This window comes from Micromys minutus, assembly GCF_963924665.1.
Source record: "Micromys minutus genome assembly, chromosome: 4".
Taxonomy (NCBI): Eukaryota; Metazoa; Chordata; class Mammalia; order Rodentia; family Muridae; genus Micromys; species Micromys minutus.
Genome location: NC_137973.1, coordinates 75,400,870 through 75,424,820, shown reverse-complemented (window position 1 = coordinate 75,424,820; position 23,951 = coordinate 75,400,870).

Sequence of the window (23,951 nt, the reverse complement as noted above, 5' to 3'; positions counted from 1 at the left end):
TGGGAGTGAGAAGGCCAATTCTAAAGCCGGGCACTGGGCTCATGTCAAATCCTCAGCCCTCTATGCGTCTTCTCCTTTTTGTCCTTTAAGACCCATGGTAGTTGCTTCTCAGTGCGAGGTGTATCCTCACCTATTCATGTGGCGCCATGTGAACCTTCTCCCCAACTTAGCAACCCAATAAAGGGCTAGAGCCAGTGATTGGGTAGTGGAAGGAGAAAGGTGAGGCTGGAGCTTCAGAAGAGGTGATTGCAGGCAGAAGGAGAGAGATGAGAGGGGGAAGATGGAGGAGGAGAAAGCAGCAGTGGACCAGAACCGGTTGGCCAGGAGAAACAGCAAGAAACAAAGGTCTTCATAGCCAGAGAATACCTTAGACTAGCCCTGGATCTGCCCAGTCTAGGCATATGGCTTATAAATAAAATACCTGGTTAGTGCGTCGCTTATACAGGCTTATTAGGATTGAAATTTCTTACTACAGCCCAGCCTCCACAGCCACCACTGTACTTCCTGTCTCTGAATATGACTATTCTAGATGCCTCATGTAGGCAGCAACACACAGTGGTTGTCGGTTGGCTTATTTTATGGCTCTACCATGTTTTTACCTTATGGCCACCAAGTCCTCTGGTGAGTCAGATGTTTCCCTCCCCAACATTCTTATTTTGAAACTGCAGCTAGAAAACAAAACTAAATCTGTGCCTTTTCCAAAACAAACACAGGGGCAGATTTTGTTGCTCCTCATTTTCTAGTCTGTGTAAGGCTTGGCATTTTCTTTTTAACTTCTACCTACCAGTGATTTCTCATAAAGTCCTTTATGCATGGCATCTCCAAGCCCTTGCAATAGTGGAGGGTTTACAATCCTTAGGGGATTGGACCCAGTGCTTGGGAAAGTGGTTCTCAAAGCCAGTGGTATGCTTACCCATGTTGGGGTCATCCTGACCACTAGGCTCACTGCCGTTGACTCAGTGACAATCAGGTTGTAGATACCATCATGGCCAGCTAGCCTTTTCTTCTAGATGTTTCTCTCCCCTATGAGGTTGCTGTCTTAACTAGGACTATTGCTGTGAAGAGACACCATGACCAAGGCAACTTACAGAAGAAAGCATTTAAGTGTAAGCTTGCTTGCTTACAGTTTCAGAGGGTGAGTCCAGGGTCATTATGGTAGGGAACATGGCAGTAGGCATGGTGTTGGAGCAATAGCAAGAACTTACATCCTGATCTACAAGTTGAAGGCAGAGAGAGACACACATTCACCAAGAGAGACACACAGAAAAAGACAAACAGAGAGAAATGGGGAGCAACTGGCCTAGAAAGGGCTTTTGAAACCACTAAGCCCACCCCCAATGCCACACCTCCTCCAACAAGGACACACCTCTTAATCCTTCTCAAAGCAACTCACCAACTAGAGACCAACCCTTCTATGTGAACTTTTGGGGTCGTTCTCCTTCCAACCACCACAGTATTTCTGGTGTGGAAACCCATAAACTTTTCTTACCTAATGTATGCTGATCCGAACTATTAAGTCTCTAAAACCATTAAGGGACATGTGGGTCCTTTGGTGATACCACACATCCAACGCCTTCTCTTACAATGGCTCTTTATCTGGGCATGGGAAACACAGAATGTGTAGAGGACACACCAGGATTGGGGACAGAGTTACAGCTGGGAGGTGTGGCTTGAGTAAGACAGAGCTCAAACATTTTAAAATTTAAACCCAATGCTAGCAAGCAAAAAAATCCAAGTTATTTTTCGTTATTCCACATGGGGAGTTTGATGGTGGCTTTAGGCCCTGAAGAACCTTTCACCTACCCTGGGCTGGTTTATCTTCAGAACCCTGAACCAGCGGTGGCTGAATGTGCAACAGGGCTTTCTGGGGTTTCTCCTTCTAACCCTTCCTCTGCCATCGAACTCTTCTGGTGTTTCATTTAGTCCTTGGTCGCAGAGGACAGACAGGTCTGGGGCCTGTAAGCACTGCATTTGTCATTTACAGTCAGAAGACCTGAAACCTGGTCCTGATGTCACTAGTGGTGTGTGGGCTCTTCTACCCCCCCCCCCATCTTCCTTTCATGGCTGACACCTTTCTCTCTGGACTGACAGATGAAGTGGAGTGAGGTAACCACACCCTTAATGACCTAGTATGACAGCGATTAAGACAGAGATCAATTGATTATTCTACCTTATCCACTGAGAATGTGGGTGGTACCCAGTTCTACATCAGCTCTGTGAGTCTCTCTTCATCTAATGGTTTTAAAAAAGCCCAAAGAATTTGTGCTGAAGGATCCCCAAAAACTCGGTCAGGACCAGTGGCTCTGAAATCTTACTGCACACGAAGAACTTTGAGTGACATTCAGTTTTGATGGCTTTGGTGTTCTTGAGACAGGGTCATCCTTTGTAACTCAGGCTGTTCTGATTCGTGATCCTCCTGCCTCAGTTTCCTTAGTGCTACGATCACAGGCATGTGCCACACCAGGTCTGGCTGGACAGATGTTTCAGGTGGAGGCTGAAGAGTCTATTTTGGGTAGCTTTCCTAGTGGTTTGGAGTTGTTCATGGTGGGTGTTTGGCTGAGCCCTGGTCTAGACATCTCTCTGCCATAGCAAGAAGGTCTTTCTGGTGTTCCAGGGAGGTGTCAACACATCTGTGTTTACAGACTTCAGCCAGGACTCCACCCAGTTATGGAGCCCTTCCGAAGTCTGATCTCGATTTATGCTGTGTGCTTCCCTCTGCCAAGATTGGGACGTATTTCCCACCCCACCCCCCTGCAGCTTCTGGGTCTCCCACCTCCCTGGTTCCTATCACCCACCTCTTCTTTGGGAGGTGGGCTTGTCATCTGTTTCTTCTTGCTCTTCTTCGAGGCCTGTGTTTTCTACAACCCTCACTTCGGCTCTTCCCTCCTTCCGTACACTCTCTCCCATCTGGAGTCTGGGTTTATTTTTCTTCCTGCCTAACTACTTCTAATATACTAAGTCAATAAACAGATTCTCTGTGGTTACATATGGCAAACAGCTGAGATTTACAGTCGAGAGTGAAATTTCCTCATTTGGAAAAAAAAAAAAAAAAAGCTCGTCATTTCACAGATTTTAAAAGTGGTCATTCTGATCTCCAGGGCAAGTAAGAGTGTTTTATAACCTTTCACAAAAGCTTATGCCTTGATTAAATTTTTATTATGAATTATTAATTAAACCAAGGAAATGCAGAGGCCCAAACCTTTGCTTAAATTTTCTCCAGATTGAGACACAAACCAAAGGCGGCGAGAAACCCTGAAGGGAGGTCTAATGATGAACCACACATAGAAGCTACTCCAGCACTTTCATCCGCCAAGAGGCTCCAAACCAGCCATGTAAATGAGCCCACGTGCCCAGCCAGGGCGGAGCGGGAAGGAGTCTGGAAGAAACAGGACCTTCTCATGCGCTCTTCCTGGCCTGTGTGGAGTGCTCGCTCTGTGGAGTGCTGGGCCTCTAGACACTCAGGTTGGGGTCTGTGCGTGGGTTTCGTGGAGTGTTAGCCCTGTGGAGACACTGGAACCTTTCCCTTCGATGGAAGCTGTGGGTAGGCACGGGACACTAAGCAGGAGAAAATGGAGTCGGCCTGGTGTCTTGGATGGTGAGCTGCAAGCCAAGCTGAGTCAGGAAGAGCGCTTCCTTCACGTGACAGATTCCAAAGGGCCATCCAGTATGATTTCATCTGTTGCTAGGAGGCAAGGGCATGAAGAGATGTGGAGACACAGCTTCCACACCCTTTGCCATTCCTTCCTTGAGGAAAGGACCCTTCAGGCTTGCTTGGGGGTGGGGGGGGGGTCAACAGAACATACAGGGATGAGTAGGGAGATGGCTCTGCATTCTCCCAATAAGGGAGTCTGGTTTTTGAACACCGAGAGGGTTGGCAGCCTGGATTTCTAACAAAAGATGCTGACCACTGAGATGCTGTCCACTGAGATGCTGTCCACTGAGATGCTGGCCACTGAGATGCTGGCCACTGAGATGCTGGCCACTGAGACACTTGCGAAGGCTGATCGGGTGGTTCAATGGGTAAGGGCACTTGTACAAACCTGCTGAAGTGAGTTCAGTCCCTGTATCCCGAGGTGGAAGGAGAGAACCGATGCCTAAAAGTGTTCTCTGATCAGCACTTATCACACACACTCGCGCGCGTGCGCACACACACACACACACGCGTGCGCGCGCACACACACACACACACACACACACACATACGAGTGTGTGGGGTGGGGGGAGCAGACAGACAGGCATATAGAATCAAATCGCTGTCAGTAACTAAGGGAAACAAGTAAGTCGAGTGTGAACTAACACACAGTGGTAGCATGTACTGTCTGTAGACATATCTCCATGGTACCCACGCATGTGGGAGGGGCTACAGGAGAGCAGGCTTTCCTGAGGAAGACATGGAGACCAGGTCTAGTGGGACATCTTTAATGTGGTGCACCCTTAAAAGGTGCTTGTGGGAACCCAGTTTTTCCCTCTCTTTTTTCTTGCTAGCTGTAATATCAGCAGTGTGACTCCATCTCACACTCTCACTGTGCTGGCTACTTTTACCAATGTGACATAGTGACAGATGCTAGAGTCACCTGAGAGAAGGGCTAAATAAACCCTCAATTGAAAAAAAAAATGCCTCCATAAAATCCAGCTGCAGGGCGTTTTCTTAATTAGTGATTAATAGGGGAGGGTCCAGCCCGTTGTGGGTGGTACCATCCCTGGGCTGGTGGTCCTCAGTTCTGTAAGAAAACAGGCTGAGCAATCCTAATTAAACAGCACCCCTCCATAGCCTTTGCTTCAGCTCCTGCTCCCTCATGGCTTTCCTCAATAGATTATGACTCTGTGTAAGCAAACAATCCCTTTACTCCCCAAGTTGCTTTTGGTCATGGTGTTTCATCACAACCATAGTAATCCTAATTGGGCCACCTACTGTGATTGCTACCCTAAGCCCCAAGAGAGCCAACAAAACATGGACCCAAAACTCCCATACTATGAGTCAAAACAGTTTTCTCTTTATACGTTGATTATCTCAGGTTTTTGTTACAATAACAGAAAGCTGACTGACTCAACAAGGCTTGAGAAATGAAAGGGTGGGTGGGGATGGGGTGTCGGGAGCGAGATCGAGAGGCCATTGACGGGTAGCATAGCTGAAGAAGACAATGGAGCAGGTATCTGTCCAAAGAGAACTTTCCAGGCTGGGCAGCCTCATGCCTTTAACCCTAGCATTTGGGAGGTGGAGGCAGGAGGATTGCTGTGATTTCAAGCACAGCCTGGTCTACAGATAAAGTCCAGGTCATCTAGGGCTGCATAGTAAGAACCTGTTTCAGAGAGAGAGAGAGAGAGAGAGAGAGAGAGAGAGAGAGAGAGAGAGAGAGAAGAAGGAGGAGGAGATGGAGGGATAGAAGGAAGGAAGGAAGGAAGGAAGAAGAGAAGGAGAAAGGGCAGGAAGGGAAGGGAAGTGAAGGGAAGAAAGGAAAAGAAACTGAGTTTTCTGAGATGTGACCAGCCCTCATTTCAGTGCTAACTCCTCCCCTCCTCCCCTCCTCCTCTTTCTCCTCTTCCTCCTCTTCTCCCCTCCTCCCCTCCTCCTCTTTCTCCTCTTCTCCCCTCATCCCCTCATCCCATCCTTCCCTCCTTCCCTTCTCTTCCCCTCCTCCCCTACTCTCCCTCCTCTTCTTCTCCCCTCATCCCCTCATCCCACCCTCCCCTCCCCTCCCCTCCTCCCCTCCTCCCCTCCTCCGGCCTCTTTACTTTCAGCAGACATATAGGACTAGTGCAGCTGTGTGTCTTTTTTAAAATGAACTTCAAAACTGGGTATAATGGCTCATGACTTAATCCTAGTTCCTGGGAGGCAGAGGCAGAAAAACCAGAAGTTCCAAATCAGCCTTGTTTATATAGTGAGTTTGAGGCCAGCCTGGGCTACATACAGCCTTGTATTCGATTTTTGTTTAAAGGAAGTGAGGGATGGCCATTTAACCCTTTGGCGGTGGACAGCCCCTTCAGGGCTCTTCACTTCAGAGCTGGCTTCTCACCAGTGCTGTGCCTAGCAAGAAGCTGACTTCCATGACTTCAGCAGACAAGAGGGTAAGAACTTTCTACCTGCCCTAGGGAGCGAATATCCCCAGACACCCATCATCTTTAGTTCCCTAGGCTGTGCCTGAGACTCCTCGTGGAGACTGGCATTTGTTTGCAGCTTTCCTGCACTGAAGTCAGTGCTTGGGGCAGATTGGCAACACCGCTTCCCTGCGTGACATCACATAAAAGAGTTGTAAGAACCCTGTAAAGATAAGAGCGGTGGGAGAAAGGATGAAGAGGGCCATTTCCGTTCTAGTATCTGCCGTGAATCACAGGCAGAACGGAAGACAGAAAACAGACCGGGGCATAGGGGTGAGGAACCGAGCTGCCGTAGGTGTGGGACTCAGAAGCCTGCAATAGTGTTGCCAGAGGCTGGATAGAGTGGGGGTTGCCCTAAAGGGTGGGGTTGGGGCTAGCCTTGGCTAGCATCTAGTTTAGTAACTGATTACATACATGGCGTAAATGTGTCAGCTCTGGAACGCACTCGGTTTGTCAGACCTAATTAATACCTACTGTGAATCCAGAACCATCTTGGAGCTTAGAGATGTGATGAGCACCCACCCCCAATAAAGGGATGACCTCAGCCCTGGAGGACTGAATCCTAGTTGGACTTCCTGAGGTAGAAAGGTCTGTCTGGAGGGTCTGTCTTGTGCTTTGAAAGTTCTTTCCGTAGCTGAGCTACTGAGCCTCCAAATTCTCCTGAAGGGCTTTAAAAATAGTGGGATGGTGTCAAGCCAGGGTTTTGGAGTAGGTAGACGGTAACTTTTGGTTGCTTCCTTACCTGTGAGACATGTAAGGGCCCAATGCATTTGACTGAGGGCGAGGCAATAGGTCCAGGTCTTAGATGTTATTTATCTCAGTCTGTGATGTTGTGGCAAGTCAGTCAGTCCTGGAAGTTTTAATTTGTCTTTTGGTCACCTGGTGAGTTTGAGGCCTAGCAGTGCCAAGAGCTCCTGAGCGATGGTTCATTTCTGTCTTGGTTGGTAAACCTTAGCTTCCCCTTCCTTTATCAAAGCAAGCTGACGGAGGATTCATGAGGTTAAGTGGTCTGTGTTCGGGGACCTTGGCTTTGGGGTCCAGCTTCACTTTTCCTCCATTTACTTAGTGAATCGTCTTATGCCTTGGGGAGGTTAACTGTAGGGATAGTAGGGAGAGAAGTTGTGGACAGGCACGGCTCACCATGAACACGTGGCTTGTCCTCACTTCCTTCTTTTGGAGGTGGCCGTTGCTGGACAGTATGACCCTCGAGGGGAGAGATCAACGGCCTCAGATAGGAAAGCTTTATCTCTGAGGTTATTGCAAACGTTCTCCGTCTGCTTCGGTCCAGATCTGAACCGGTAGCCAGATAAACTGCTGTGTTTATCAAGTCTAAACAATTGTCAGAATGCATTTAGGCCGGGAGGCCACGGGCTTCAGATAAGCAGTTCCTGCAGCTGGATTTTGCTGAGGACCCAGTATTGCTGCTGCGGACACGATGCCACACCGCCCTGACACGCTCCGAGTTGCCTTTTACCCTGCCCTAAATTTTAAAGGGGAGTTGATGTCCTAACATATTTGTTTTGGTGTTCTTTGCCCATAGTGGGAAATAAAACCCAGTAGCTTTTATAGGTGGATAAATCCTTTTAAAAGGCCCCTTTGTTATCACTGTGGGCTTTGTGTGCACTAAAACTAAAGTTTTAAGGGACTGATGAAACCCTATAATCACAGTTTGCTATTTCTGGAAGGGACCCCTTCCTGGTATAGACAGAGAATCACAGCCCAGAGGGCCTGGGACTTGTCAGAGGAACATGTTTGTGAACTTTGGGCAGATGTGGGTTGGAAGCTTGGTGTGGCCACCGACCTGGGCCTGACCTTGGATAAACTCCTGGAGCCACAATTTCCTCTTCTGTACAGGGAAATCCACAATCTGAACCTCACAGCATTGTTGGGAGGGAGGAACAACGTTTCCCTTGGTCAAGGTCACACAGATAACCAAGCACGGCTGACACCCGAGCTCTGGAAACACATCCTGGCTCCCAGGTTTCATTCTTTCCACTGCAGAGTCTTCCCTATCTCCCATTTTCCACCAAATAAAATGAGATTGTCCTTTGTTCCTCTCTAGGTTCAGCACGACTCACATGCTACACCTCCAGATGGTCTGAGGCCCAGTTCTGCTCAGGGACATGCGCTTATACGATGACAGCATCTTTATATTTTTTTTTGCTGGATGAATTAATAACTGACTTGCCATTGTATTGAGGAAAAACCAGACATAACCTCATGGTCTCAGAAAGGGAGCGTCATTTTTCCTGTACCTTCTGGCAAATGTGCTACTTAGATTTAGTGGAAGCAGGAGAGGTTTTACATGGGCATTTGCCCAGCTGAAGGGGTCATTGGTCCACAGCCAGGAAACACCCCATTCCTACTCCAACCAGCCTCATGTTCTGACTCTGAGGTCCCAGGACTGGCTTGAGTTTGCAGCCTTTGCCTGGGCGTCCTCTGAGCCTTGGACACTAGGTGGCGCCACAGGAACATCCGAGATGCATTGGCCACTGTCTAGGATGCGCGTGGCCCTGGGAAATCCTTTGGGTTTTCCACGCGCTGCCTGTACCCGATCCTTCCTGATGGCTCCTGCCTTAGGACCTCCATGTGCTGCACTGTGGGGCAAGGGGGAATTCGTCCTGTTGCTGTGGCCCAGCATTTGAAGCACCAATGGGCTAAGCTCTTTTGTCCTCTGTTACCCCTCCTCTTGTTGGAGCAGCTCCCTGCCCCCGTTATTAATTACTCATTTGCTTTGAGTGGCATCAGCTGGAGGGGTTGAGTGTTGAGAAGGAGGCTGATGAAACCTAGAGTTCCACCACTCTTACACCCCAGGGCTCCTAGCCTGCTGGGACTATGGGGTGGTAAGGGGTGTCAGCAGTCTGGTTGTCACTAGTTTCAGACTCTATGTCCCACCCTTTCCTGATGTCCCGTACACCCCTCGGAGTCGGGCTTCTCAGCTTTTTGTTCACTTCTGTTCTCTTTCCTGGGAACCTCAGATTACCTGTTACATCTCAAATCACAAGGTGTTTTCTACAGGTTATCTGTTGTCCCCTCACCTTCCTGTCTGTATCACCGTATCCTTTGCTCTACTCAGGCAGCTACTTAGATTCCTGGGCCCTCAGACCCTGTCCCTGGCTTCTGCTACAGAGCTCTTACTCTCCACCATTGGCCTCTACCCTCCACCGTGTGGGAACCCTGACCCCTACCACATGGAACCTATAGGTTACCATTGTGTTTCTCTGCCAGGATACCTCCCTGCAGAGTGCTAATGGAAGACACACAGGAGTGGGGATGTTCTCCACCCCACGCCATGCTGTTTTGTCCTTTGTATTCTGGAGAACCTAACATGAATTCTGGGGTGGTTGGCTCTTTCCTGTCTCCTTTAAGCTGATAGCACACAAGGGAATATACATTTGTCAGGCTGTTGAAATGGTAGCAACTTGACTTCAGAACAGTCCTCCCCCCCTCGGAAATTCTTCTGGATGTTATGACATCTGTGCCTAGAGCAAGGCTGGGTGTTGGTGTTGGCTGGGGCCACAGGCTCAGCGACATCATTCCAACATGCACTTTGACCGTGAGATCAAAGGCATGATACATAGAACACGAGGAGTTGAGTTGGCAGAAGAGAAAGAGAGAAGGAGGGAAGGGTTCCAAGATCAGGGATTCCATGTGGCTGCCTTCTGGCCTTTGCTGCAGCAGGGCAGAGAGATGTAGTAGACAGTGCTTACTGTCTTCAGCCTCAGTTCCCCGACGCTACCTAACTCACAGGAAGTGCCATCTCTACTAAAGTACCCTGGTGGCTAATAAAAAGGACTCAGTAAACAGTACCAGTTACTACCAAGTCTCAGCTCTTGGCCCAGCCTTTTTCCAAACTGCAGAAACCAAAAGGCACGTTTTATATAACCATGTTTTATATTCTCCCCAAGGGTGGAAGAGAGGATGTGGCCACGCACAGGAGATAAAACAAGACACGGAGGACTGGCCTCCCTATTCCCGCACTGGAGTTTTATCCAGATTCCTGCCTTCTGGAATGTTCTGAGATACCAGCGCTGTGATGCCAGAAGGACGACTCTGCCTGTGGCCACCGTCCCTACCATTGCCTTCTATGGAAATCAGAGCAACTAGTAAATGATTCACAGTGGGAGATCTGGTCAACCACCCTTTTGCCAAACCCCACATATTCCTTTACCTGTCAAAACCTCTACTGCCGAAACAGGAGAAAGGGTCTTCCTACATTCCTGGTTTCTTCTGCTGCCTTATCCATGTGCTATTAGGGAATACCTGCTTTTGATTTAAGACTTTTCAATAGGACTGCAGTGCAGCTCAGTGCCACATGCTCAGCCTAGCAGGTGCAGGGTGTGATCCTCAGAGCTGCCAAAAGGGGCCTCACCTTCAAACGCCACAGCCACAGGGAGCCTGGCTAGTCCATGGATCAAGCCACTGCACTCCATTGAATTTTCATTTCTGCTGGGATCCTTTCTGAGACAGGCAAAGCCTTCTTCAACGTGGAACCATGAACACGGTGTGGCTTTGGGAGCTGCCTGCCTCAGGTGGACAGAGATGGCTCTCACAGCTCATTTGTGCTCATTTATGTCCCCTGTCCTCTGGTCCTCGGGACATTAATGCTATGAATGAGACCCAGGTAGGGAACCACCCCTAAGTGTGAAAGCCACGGATTATTAATGCCTTACTTGAGGATAACTCCTCTGCTTGCTACCCTGCTTTAAGCAGTGTTATTAAAACCGGCTTGATTATCTTGAGATGGTGGCCCAATTAGAAGCTATATCCTCCTTCGATGTATGTGTTTATACATAGCGCTTCAGATAAAATACATATTTATAAGTATGCACATGTTGTGTGTGTGTGTGTGTGTGTGTGTGTGTGTGTGTGTGCTTAGCAATTTAATTACCTGGGCTAAATTGCTAGAAGAACTTATGCAGAAATGAGCCCCCTTTTCTGGGGCTAGATTCAGAACAGAGGACACCCCAGAAGGGTACGGTGCTGATGGAAGTCTCAAGTGTACAGAGCCCCATTTCACTGTCAAGAGACACCATCTTTGGCACAAGCTCATTCTGACCTCTGCTGTGCGCTGAGGATGTCCCTTTTATATTGAACTGTGTGGGTTGGGGAGCATTGGGGCAAATGTCCTTGTCATAGCTCCTGAGAGATATCAACTTCAAGCTTTTGTTTCGGAGCTGGTTGTCTAGCCTTCCTAATGAGCAAATACGTTCTCTTTAAGGGAGCAAACAAACAAAGCGAAAACACCAGTTCATCTGGATTTTCTTCATCTGTCTTAAATACAAACCAATAAAAGGAGAGTGGTTATTTCTGCACCAACTACTTCCAGGGCAAGTTGCGTCATCGCTTGGGGTGCTTAGATGGTGCTTGTCACCACAAGACCCACAAGGCCAGTTCCAACTGTTACTCAGTAAGGCCTTTTTTCCTTCCAAAATTCCCAGTGTTCCTTTAAGGCCCATTTAGCTGCGGGTTTTGTTTTTCCTCCCAGCAATCAGCATTTAAAATAAGACAAACAAGCACTTTTTTCCTGGGCTGTGAATCCCTGACGGCCAGCCTCCACCTGCACACCTGAAACCAACGTGTCCAATTGAATTTCTCCGTAACCTAGAGCCCCTTCAGAGACCTGCCCCCTCCGTCTATCAGGCTGGGAATGGGGGAACCTGAGCTGCGTAAATGCAATTTTAAGAATTGCTAATGACGATGGAAATCTGCAATGCAATTAGCGTCACTGGATTTGGCTCCCCTCCGAAGGCACAAACCTCCTTGTCATACTGTGGTGGAAGCAGGTCCTCCTGGGCACCAGCCCACCCTGGGTGTGTTGACAGCTTCTTAGCACCAAGACTGCTTCAGTTCCTCTCCTTCTCTTGTGTAACTGTTGACTTCTTTGTCTCTTTGCTGGGTCATGAGGTGTGTGTGTGGGGGGGGGGGGTTAGATGGAGGATTGATTGTAACCTTTGAGATCCAGTCTTCCAGTCGAGCCACTCTGTTATCTAGGAAATTGGGGCCCACTTTGTGAGCTATTTCACTCCCTAGGATTTCATAACAACCTCGATTCTTCCCATTCTGGACCAGTAATTTTGGCAAGGGTTCCTCAACATCTCTGTAGTTATGGGGACTCCCCCACCACCATTACCCACCATAGGCTGTCTTTCTCTTTCTGTCTCTGTCTCTCTCTCCCGCTCCCATTTCCTTGTCTTCTTCATGCTCCACAGGTGAGAAGAGCAGAAAATAACCCATGAAGTGTAGACGTATAGGCGATTGGGGTGGGGCGTGAATGTGAACTATTGGATTAAAAAAAAAAACAAGCCTTGCTTGTTCGTAGGAAAATTATTTTTGCTTCCTAGAAAAATAACAGGGACCAAGTATGCATACCCTGTTAGCTGCCTAAAAGGCTGCCAAACACCACAGATGACCTTGTTGGGTCTGTTTAATTCAGCAAAGGTTTCTACTCTGGGGATCTTCTTTCAAATACTGAGGCCCAAATCAGAAGCTCATAGAGGGGAGCTGTTCTTCCAAGATTCCAGATGTGTCTGTGAGACAACACGTTACGGGCCAAATTGATTTCACCCTTGGGAAACCAGAGATTTTTCAAAGTTATGTCTGTGAAGCCGGCTAATGCAATTCCCCATTAGTACATTAAAGTGTGCCCTTATTAATTCAAACATAAAGGCAACAAAATAAGCTGTTAAATTTAAAATATAATACATATATAATGAGGAGAATGTGTGAAAGCCTTATTCAAATGAAAATACAGGAGTGTTTGAACTACTGAGGTATCTTTTGTATTGAATTATGAGCATATGTAATAGATTTAATTATTAATTTCCCCATTGTTCTATGCATACAGACAGGGTTCAAGGCACAGTCATTCTCTGGCTTTCATAGATCTAATTTGTATAATTATTGCCTGAATAAAGAATTGCTCCAATTCCTAGCTCTCTTTCTCTCTCTCTCTCTCTCTCCCTCTTCTAAATACGGCTTCAATGCCGCATTCCAAAAGGCAAGCACCTGCCACTTCTTCCAAGTCAGCTGATCATTCGGGATGATGGACGGCGAGGCCGCCGATGACGTCTCCTTTCAAGTCTCTTTGTCTAAGTGAATTATCGTGCGTCCTTTTAATTTTATTGAACAAATTACATTTGTCAAGGTCTATCTTTGTAAATAAATGATAACTGGAGACACATGGATGCGGATTTCTGCTGTTCAAGGGCTCTCGTTCCATTTCTGGAAGCCAGATGAACATGGAACAAAGGAGAAACTTTCCTCTAAAAGCAATTATCTTTCTGTATTTCCCATCAGTATAATTATATTGCAGGGAATTTTAAGGAGCTGGAGAAGTAGAGTTGAATGCTTAAAACTGTGTTTGTCGAATTGCTATGCAAAAGTTGAACAGGCTGTGTGGGATCAGACAAAATCGTATCTCTCTCCTGGCCACATTTCCCTAAGTTCAGAGCGAGCCTCGAGGATGGAGGCAGTGTGGGGTGACCTCGGCCATGTTTAAGGGTCCTGTGTTTCTTGAATAGAATCTGTAACGACATTTCTGAATCCTGAGGGTTGTTGGCAAGGTGACTGGGAACGCAGACAATACAACCACCCACTTCCAGTTTATTTGGAAGGCTTCTGATTTGCTGATTTCGCTCTGCCCGGAAGAGAAACCTACTAGCTTATTAAGTAACCCATGAATGGGGGTGGAATAAGGAAGAGGGCTGTTTACAAGCCGTGTGGCAGCTTTCACTTCATCCCCTAAAGCGAACCAGTGGCTGACTTGGAGAGCTATTGAGCGTGGTTTGTGTGGCTGCTCTGTCAATAAGGCATGTCAGCCAGGGTCATTTCTTCATCACTGGCTTCTCCACAATTTACCGAACTGTAGCTAAGAAGTAAATTGTACTATCTTATCAGCAATGGCTCAAAAGTAGTATGTGTGTGTGTGTGTGTGTGTGTGTGTGTGTGTGTGTATGCATGCGCACACATGTGCAATTAGGTATTTTCCCTTAGAATATACATATTTATTTATATATTTTAAGACAAGGTCTTCTGCAGGCTTGGGGTTTGCAAGTACGCTAGGCCAGCGATCCCCAGTGATCTTTCTCTAGCTCCCCGTCACCATGGCTGCTATCATTCTTGCCACTTCTGCCATTTTTTTAAAGAATTGACATTTTGGGATGGAGATGGGCATTGCTGAGAGGGAGGCCTAGCGAACACCAGGACCGTGGCCGGTCTAACAGCATGAACGTCTAACTACTAGGCAATTGATGGAATAACATTAAAAGCTAAAGATCTTGTGAAAAAGAAATCCAGAAGCCAGGGTGACCTTGTATCTTCAAAGAGAAATGGGCAAGGGGATGAACCAAAAGCCCAGAAATGAGATCCCGAGATTCAGTAGGCTGTATGGGGCTGGGGGCAGAGCAAGGGCCAGTGGTGGGTCTCGGTTACAAGATGATCAAATGGCTTATATTTAGACACTGTGACTAAAGCCATAAATCTCTGACTGAGATATTGGTCTCCAACAGGAATGGTGGAGAAAAGACCCCTGCACTGGGATTGCATTGCCAAAGTCATGTACATGTTAAAGGGGAACCAAGTTTATTCTCCTTAGGGAAACAGGCTGGCGTTTTGCTGTTTGTTGTTGCTTTTCAGCAGCATTAGTAACAAGCAACCCAGTGAATCAAAACCAGAAGCACATGACCCACATAGTAGGTTTAAAAATCTTGACTTAGGCAACCCTGTCATTGTAAACTCTCCTCCGCTGGAAGAACATGAGCACCTCATCTGATTCAGAGCCCTGGACTAGCTGTGTAGGGATGGGTGTGGGCCACATTCAGCCAAGAATAGAATCTGGTCCCCATTAAGAAGTTCTGCCTGGCACTAGAAACAGAAGCCCACAGGTGAGTCTGATGGTGAGGCTGGGCAAGGGCAGTGATATGGGCCATGGAAAAAGGCGAAGTTTGAGTTGGTGTCCAACAAAAGTGGGGCAGGGAAAGGATAGTGGAGGAGAGAACATGGTGAACCAGGGCCATAGAGAGATGGGTATCTCGAGGAGCTGCTCATGCTACAAGAAGGCCGGGAAGAAGGCAAGGATGACCAGGAAGGAGGAGAAAGGGGAGGGAATCAGCCTAGAAATCAGGCTGGGGATCAACCTAGAAATCTCCACCTTCTATACTCAGCTACAAAGTGAATCTGAGGCCAGACCAGTATACACCACCACAGGGTAATGCTAAGGAGTCCCATAGGGCCATGGACTGACATCAATCACCATAGCAACCACAGCTGGTTACTGGGGACCAGAGCCAAGTTTAAACAGGTTCTTATTTAAAAAAACAAAAACAAAAAAAAAAAAAAAAAAAAAAAAACAAAAAAAAAAACAAAAAAAAAAAAAACTAGGAAGAAGGTCTTTTAGAGGTTTAAGAATGAGGTAGGCATGGAGGAACACACCTGTGATCTGTGCAATACTTGCTCATTGTGAGACGCCTGTTCTGTCCACGTGACCTGCAGAGGTGGTTATAGACATTGTTGGTGCTTCACTTTAAGATGGGTAAATAGCTCAGAGAGGCTGGTCTTTCCCCAAATTCCTGTAGGCAGAAGACTCGGAACTCAACGCAAGGCATTTGATTTACCCTGCCATGACGGCTTTCACTGAATGCAGGCACTGTGTGGATGCTGAAGACATACCAGTGAAGAAGTCAGAAGTATCTTGCTTTCTCTCGGAGCACAGACCTGAGTAGAGGCTAGGTATGACGTTAAATCAGAAGTTCCTTGAGGGTCAAGGGCTGGTGGCAGACATTATTTACCTTTTTACAATCTGTCTCTCCTTCTAGATTTCTCTGTCTGAATATCAGAGGTTAAACCTAACAACCTGTATCATGCTTGTTTGGTTTCTGTTTGTTTGTTTGAGACAGGGTCTCCAATGTAGCCCTCACTGGTCTGGAACTCATTATATAAAACTGAAATCCTCCTGCCTCTGCCTCCAGGTACTGGGGTTAAAGGCATGTGTTATAATGCCAGACATCACCTCGTGTTTCGAGATGGAGTCCCTCTTATCAGGGTAAGCTGGCAGGTAAGAACACAGAATCCTCTTGTCGCTGTTTTCTTATGGCTGACATTACAGATGCCTGCTGTGGTGGTTTGGATAGACTTGGCCCAGGGAGTGGCACTACTAGGAGGTGTGGAGGAAGTGTGTCACTGTGGGGGTGGGCTTTGAGACCCTCCTCCTAGCTTCCCATGAGACAGTCTTCTCCTGTTTGCCTTCTGAACAAGATGTAGAACTTCTGCTCCTTCTCCAGCACCTTGTCCCTAAGGAAGACTGACAAATGGCTCTGCTGGTAGAACATAGGCATTCAGATCATAGCAGTGTTGCTGGGAGTTGGAAGGCTGGAGTCCTTTCAAAGGCTCATAGAAAATAACAGAATGACACCACTGGAGGCCACCCACTTAGACAAGGGAAAACCAAGTCGTCTTTTTCACAGGTTGTTTCCTGGTCCTGAGGATATCTCTACAGCCTGCCATGTGTCTGGGAGTCTGGCAGAGTACACTGTGAAGACCCACAAGCTAGCAGGTGAGCACACACACGGTCTGCACACTCTAGGAGGAGTCGACCTGGCCACCGACATGTCTGATCTGATAACTAGGAAGGAGCTGAAGGAATGAGAGGTGGAGGGTTTGCCTACAGGGCTGGGACTCAGGAAGCCTGATGAAACTCACAAGCCATCTTGGAATGCAAAGAGCAGCTTGGTTCTTCATTATTCTTTCCGGCCTGACTGGCTTTGTTGTGTGCTTGCTCCGTGTGGTGTGACTCTTCCTAATGGCGTTTTCTTTCCTGGCCTGTGGCATCCTTGTGTTGTTGAAAAGTCCTTTTCCATAGTAACAGAAGCCTCCACTGAGTTAACACCTCAACCCATTAAGCTTAAGTGCTTTTCAAAACATTTTATTATTGGCTGAGTGTTTGTGAAGCAGTTTACCTTGGACTCCGACCGCTTCAAGAGGTTTGTGCCTATCTCGTGTTCCACACGGTCTACGCCAAGAACCCAGCACATCCCGGCCCCCTTTGCTTGCTTCTCTTGCCAGTGTAGGGAGGCCAGGAGAAACTTTGAATCCAGTTTTCATATGGTCACTTCATTAAAAGAAGGATGCCATTGCTTTCAAAAAGCAAATGTCTAAAACTGTCTTTTGTGGGGCTGGAGAGATGGCTCAGTGGTTACGAATGCTTCCTCCTCTTGCAGAGGACCCACCATGAGTTCCCAGCACTATCCACACAACCACCTATAACTGCACCTCTAGAGGGTCTGACATTTCTTCTGGCCTCTGCGTGCACGCACCCACATTTACACGAATTAAAACCTTTAAACAATTGCACTGTAGCATGGAAAGAATGTGCTTACTTGGGTCAGGCAATGAGCACATGAGAGTTGAGGGGTGTTGCTCTCTCTAGGAACAACACTGCATTGGGCTGTCAACAGTTTGCAGTCTTTCTGGCCTCTTCCTGATATCCGGTTCTCTAACTTTTGTTGTCCCGTAGGCAACATTGAAACGGATGCACTTAACTAACAGGAGAGAGAGCTTAAGCAAATATTAGGCTAAAGAACCCTTATAGCAAACCATGGGGAATACTTACAACCGGTGAGCTAGTGTTGCTCAGGAAGAGGTTTTGATTTTGGACCCTTGGAAAGGAATGGTAAGGTAGTGACATCATCGAATCTTGAGGTGGGTAGATAGTGGTAAGGAGGCTAATGAATAATTTTTAAACCAGTCTGTGGCTAACTGTTGTGGCTTCCAGTCACCTTACTGCTTTGGGCTGTGGCTGGAAAAGCCATCGTGGTGAAATAGAGTCTAGAACAGGAGGTACAAAGCTCAGCCCTCTCTTTGCCTCACTTCCATTTCTATGAGACTTCAGCCACCTTTTTCCTGAAGAAAGAAGCCCATAGCTACCAGGAACTGCCTTTGTTGTTCAATGGTGGGCTGTTTCTCCTGCTTCCTGATACATCTATGTAGGTACAGTGAGTGGAAGCTTGGAAGAGGTCTGGTGTGCTGAATTCTTTGACAGCCAAGGGCCTGGCTGCATCCTGGTCCAGGGACGAAGAGCTGGTACCCAGAAGTCTATTTGAAGACCTGGCTGTGAAATAGAGAATGGTTGCCATGGGGAGACAGGGGGATGCTGGGGAGCTACATTCTAGTCATTTGGATCACTGCCTTTGAGCCACCAATTTTTTCTCTGTATTAGTGACAAATGTTTCCCTTCTACCACTGTGTCACCTGCGGTTTCAGTCTTGTGTTATTTGTGTTCTTACCAGTAATTGTGAGGGCAAGACTCTCTGTGTCTCTGTGAATCTGTGTTCATCTCTCTCTCTCTCTCTCTCTCTCTCTTTCTCTCTCTCTCTCTCTCTCTCTCTGTGTGTGTGTGTGTGTGTGTGTGTGTGTGTTGGGGGAGCACTTGCATGCCATGGTGTGTGTGGAGGTCAGCTTTTCATGTCAGTTCTGGGATCCAGTAAAGGTCACTGGGCTTGGGCAAGCATCTTTACTCACTGAGCTATTTCATTGGCTAACCTTTGGCTAACACCAGGGACTTCTTGATAAGAACCTTCCAAGGTAGATGCTACAATGTCTCTCCTTTGCAGACGGAAACAGAAACTCCAGGGTTAAACAGCACAAGATGGCTCTGGTGAGTGGTGGAATAGGACTCAAAGCCAGGTTGGGGTCAGTGCTGTAATCTTTGTGAATAGGCTTCCAGGTCATTTGTCCTTCCTTCCTTCCTTCCTTCCTTCCTTCCTTCTTTTTCTTCTTCTTTTTTGATGCTGCTTTTGTGTTTTCAATACAGGGTATCTCTATGTAGCTCTGACTGTCCTGGAACTCAAGCTAACCTTGAACTCCCAGAGATCTGCCTGCCTCTGCCTTCCAAGTGTTGGGTTTAAAGTTTGAGCCACTCCACCCAATTTACATGTCATTTGTTCTTAGGAGACATAGGATTACAAGCCCAAGTGATGAGCAAAGGGACCAAAGGTTGTGATTGTTCTTCCAGTGACAGAATAAATAGGCAATCCCTGTCACCCCTCCCCCCACAGTCCAAGGCACTGATCACACCACTACTTTGTCTTCACAGCCGGATAGATGCATCTGATTGTTTCTTGACCGTCCACCACCTAATGGACCATTGTGCTGGAGATAAGATTGAGAAAACCCAGTTCTCAGCCTCACAGAATTACCAGTCATCCTGGAAAACCAAGAAGTTAAACAAGAATATGTAACGAAGGCCACATTCGATGGAAGTGTGGGATAGCAGTAGCTGATGTTGATTAGGCATTTTTATTTATGAATTGGATTTGAATTTATTTTGTTTAATTATGGTTAAACACACAGGAAACTGACCTGCAGGTGCTATTTTATCCCAGCTCACAGATGAGAAAGTGGGAACATAAAGTGGCATATTTCCTGAGTGACACAGCTGTTTAACAGTGACCTAGTAGTATGAGCAAGCACATCTGGGAGGGTTAACCTTGTTGGGTGTTTGTGCATTCCATTTTAATCAATTAGTGAGCTCATCTAATGTGAAGACACAATGTCTTAGTCACTGTTCCCTTGCTATGAAGAGATACCATGACTAACGCAATGTATAGAAGAAACCATTTAATTGGGGTCCTGGCTACAGTATTTGAGGTGAGTCCATTTCTATCATGAAGGGAAGCATGTGGCAGGCAGGCTGGCATGGGAGTGGGGAGAGAGTAAGACTGGAGACGGTATTGAAACATCAGAGTCCACCTGTTTTGGTAAAAATAATAAAATAATAACCTTTTATCCAGCGCTAGTGCTCCCATAGGGCCACATGGTATCTTTATCTTAGTGGCTCCACACCACCTCTAAGTGCTCGAAGACCCAGCGTCTTCTGACCCAGGCACGGCCCACTCTGTCCGCCCCGGCTGCTTCTGTCCAGGGTGGTCCACGGCCGCCCCAGCATGTTGTTTTCACTCACTTTCCCTTGGTGTGTTGTTGCCAAGCCTCACACACACATCCCAACTCTATGGCGGGCTTTGTGGGTCCTTCCACTTTGAACCCAATTAACTTGTCACATTAAAGAACACACCAAACTACTCTGATCCAATTGGTATGATATAATTTGCCCACTTAGATAAGTCAAATGATCCTTTACAATTCCATCCCTTATAAAATATTCATAACAACCTTATCATATAGAGATGCACTGAGAGAAACATCCATGTCTGCTTCTATGTTGCCCCTCTTTTTTTTTTATTAAAAACTTTTTTTTTCCTTACAACTTTATTTAAAAAAGAGAGATACATGTATAGATTTTTAAAAGCATCTGGCATAACACTGTATGAATATATTTTTGTCAGTATTTGATTCTTTTAAAGGTTTGATAGTATGCATTGAAATCTTACTAGTTACCATAAGCATAAAGTACATGTAGAACAGAACTTAACATGGAAACCATCAAAGTTTTCTTGATGTGCATAGATTAAACATAATGATTATTGAATACCAAAAATTTCTTTTTTTCTTAGCTCTTGAATTATTGATGATTTCGGGTCTAGGTGTACCCCACTCTGAGAGGATGCTATACACTTACTGTTTTTCTAAGAAGGACTGAGGCTTTCACTTTTTTGGCCTTTTTTTTTTTTTTTTTTTTTAAGCTTCATATGGCCTGTGAGTTGTTTCTGGGGTGTTCAGGGCTTTCTGGGGCTAGTATCCAATTATCAGTGATGCATATTATGTCTGTTCTTTTGTGACTGGGTTACCTCACTCAGGATATTCTCTAGATGCAGCCATTTTCCTAGGAATTTCATAAAGTCATTGTTTCTAATGCTGAGTAGTACTCCATTGTGTAAATGCACCACAATTTCTGTATCCATTCATCTGTTGATGGACATCTGGGTTCTTTCCAGCTTCTGGCTATTATAAATAGGGCTGCCATGTTGCCCTCTCTTGAATCTCCTACTTCTACTCCTCCTCTCTCCTTCCTAGACTTTCCCCGCCTACCTTTCCTTCTCATCCAATGATAGGCTCGACCCGCCTTGTTGTATAATGACATCATCCTACACCCACCCAAGTGATACACCTCCTCCAACAAGGCCACCCTTCCTAATCGTTCCTAAACACTCACCAACTGGGAACCAAACATCCAAATATCTGAGCCTGTGGGGCCATCCTCATTCAAACCAACACGCACAAACTCTGAAGTCCTCACTCACTCACTCAGAAGCAGTTACTAGGTACCTAGGAAGGGTAGGTGAATAGAGAGACAGTTGGTACTTAAGTTCTTTCTGTCAAAGGATCTTGAGGCAGTTGCTGAAGAGAGCACAGTGGTTAAGAGCACTTGTTGCTCTTACATAGAATCTGGGTTTGGTCCCCGGCTGCCAGATGGTGGCACAACATGTAACTTTAGCTCTAGGGATCTTATAGCCTTTATCTCAGGCACTGGGCATGGATGTGGTACATATACATGTATGCAGCCAAATGATCATACACATGAGAAAAAAAAAAAAACAGAATAAAGGGCCCAGAGAAGCAAGATTCTGTTCACTGTCTTCAAATTGCTACACATTTAAAGTAAGGAAAGGAAGCTAGCAAGTCATCTTGGCTTTTATACTTGGTCACCACATAATAGAAAGAAGAGTGGGGGCTGGAGAGATGACTCAGCAGCTAAGAGCACTGACTGCTCTTCCAGAGATCCCGAGTTCAATTCACAGCAACCACATGGTGGCTCACAACCATCTGTAATGGAATCCGATGCATCTGAACACCAACACATGTGTACTTACGTACATAGAATCAATCAATCAATCAATCAATCAATCAATCTTTAAAAAAATACAGGAGAGTGTAGCCTTATAAAGGGTGGAGTTCTTCTGCTGGGTTTCAGTCTGACCTTGGCCAAGCCTTGAACTTCTAGAACTTTGGAATAAACCTCCGGAGCCCTCAGTCTGCAGCTGAAGCTGACAGTGCTGTCACTAGCTAGAGAAATATTTAAAAACCGCCAAGTTCTGTGATTCCCTTCCAATCTCTAAGACTTGTCAATCTTGACTTGTAAATGATTGTTGAATTTCCCAATATTTAACCAGAGCATATGTTCAGGACTTTGGCAAGCTGCAGGTTTGAGAACAGAGAATCAGGAAGGCTTCCTAGAGCCAGCAAGGGAGCGTCAAAGGAAGAACAGAAAGCAATGTGGACAACCCAAAGGGTGTGTTCTTGCATGGGGTGGAGCAGGAGTGAGCTTGGACTGGGACTTCTTGCCTGTCATGAGGCAGGGTCACAGGAAATAGAGGAAGCCTTCAGGAGGGTGGGAAGAAGAGCAGGCAGGAACAGAAGGAGTGGCTTCTTGGTTTAACCCTTTCTCTTTTCTGTGATCCACTTTATTTTTCTACAAAAGTAAACGTTGGACTTCTGAATTATACTTGGTCACTTTGGATAAGCGTTCCAAACCTGTTAGGAAACCAGGATTGAGAAAAAAAACCTCCAAACCTTTTAAATTATAATTCCTCTAAAATGTTTAAAACATTGTTATGTGTTTATGCCTTGCCTGTGTGCACGTAAGTGCACCGTGTGCTTGCGTGGAGTACTGTGGAGGCCACAAGACCGTGTGTGGCAGATCTCATAGAACTAGAGTTACAGATGTCTGGAAAATGCCACGTGGGTGCTGGGAACTGAACCTGGGTCCTCTGCAGGTACATCCAGTGCTCCTAACCACCGAGCCATCTCTTTAGCCCCAAGCAGAATTCTTATGATTTTCTTCGCCCTTTATTATTATTATTATTATTATTATTATTATTATTATTATTATTATTATTATCTATAGATTGAACCCAGGGCCTCACCCATGATAAACATGCTTTTAACCACTGTCCCATCATCTCCATCTCTACAAACCAACCTTTAACATTCATCTGAAGTCCATATTTCTTCAACAAGAAGCTTCCTCGTGTTTAATGGTCCTTCTTATATGTTAGGCTTGGGAGCCAGAAATTCAGAGAGAAGAGTCTCCTATTTCCTTCTAACAGTGAGGATATCCTGAGTACCGCTAGCTGTGGATATTGGAAAAGTAGAAGAAATAAGAAAAGAGGGGGGAAAGAGAGGAAGAAAAGGGGGAAGATATGGAGGGGAGGAGGGAAAGGGAGAAGAGGGGGAGGGGAGGGAAGGAGGGGGGAGGGAAGGAGAGGGAAAGGGAAGGAAAGGAAGGGGAGGGGAGGAAAAGAGAGGGGGAGAGGAGAGGGAGAGAGGAGAGGTATATATTAGTCATTTCTTTGGGTTAGACGCTCTCCTGATTGAAGAGCCACCTTGGTGTCATTAGAATCTTAAAAGAATTTTTTTTGTTTTATTTATTTGTTTCATTTTGTTTGACACAGAATCTTTCTATATAGCGCTGGCTGTTCTGGAACTCACTGTGTAACAGAGCAGGCTGGTCTCAGAGAGATCACCACCTCTGCCTCCCGAGTGCTGGGATTAAAGGTGTGTGCCACTACACCCAGCTTGGATTTTGCCAAAAGAAAATTAGGTTCTAATTCTAAGCAGGGTCATGAACAGCTGTCCCAAGGATTCTAGACACCTTTTTTCTTAGGAAGGTCAGGTTGGTTGCAGCCACCAGGGAAGAAGGCAGGGCTGTCCCCCCCACAACCCCACCCCCCTCCACAGCACTGTGGAGTGCTACCTGACTAACTTATAGGAGGTGGTTTGTTTTGCTGTTGTTTTGTTTTGTTTTTAAATAATAAAAGTACTTGGCTTGCAGTCTGAAGGCTTGGGCTAAGATGTGGGCATCTTTACTTCACCGTGTGTGTCTTCTTTACAGTCTGGTGATGAAGGGCATACAGCTAAGGTTCTGACAACACTCTGAAGCTGTGTGCCGTTTGGTCAGTGGC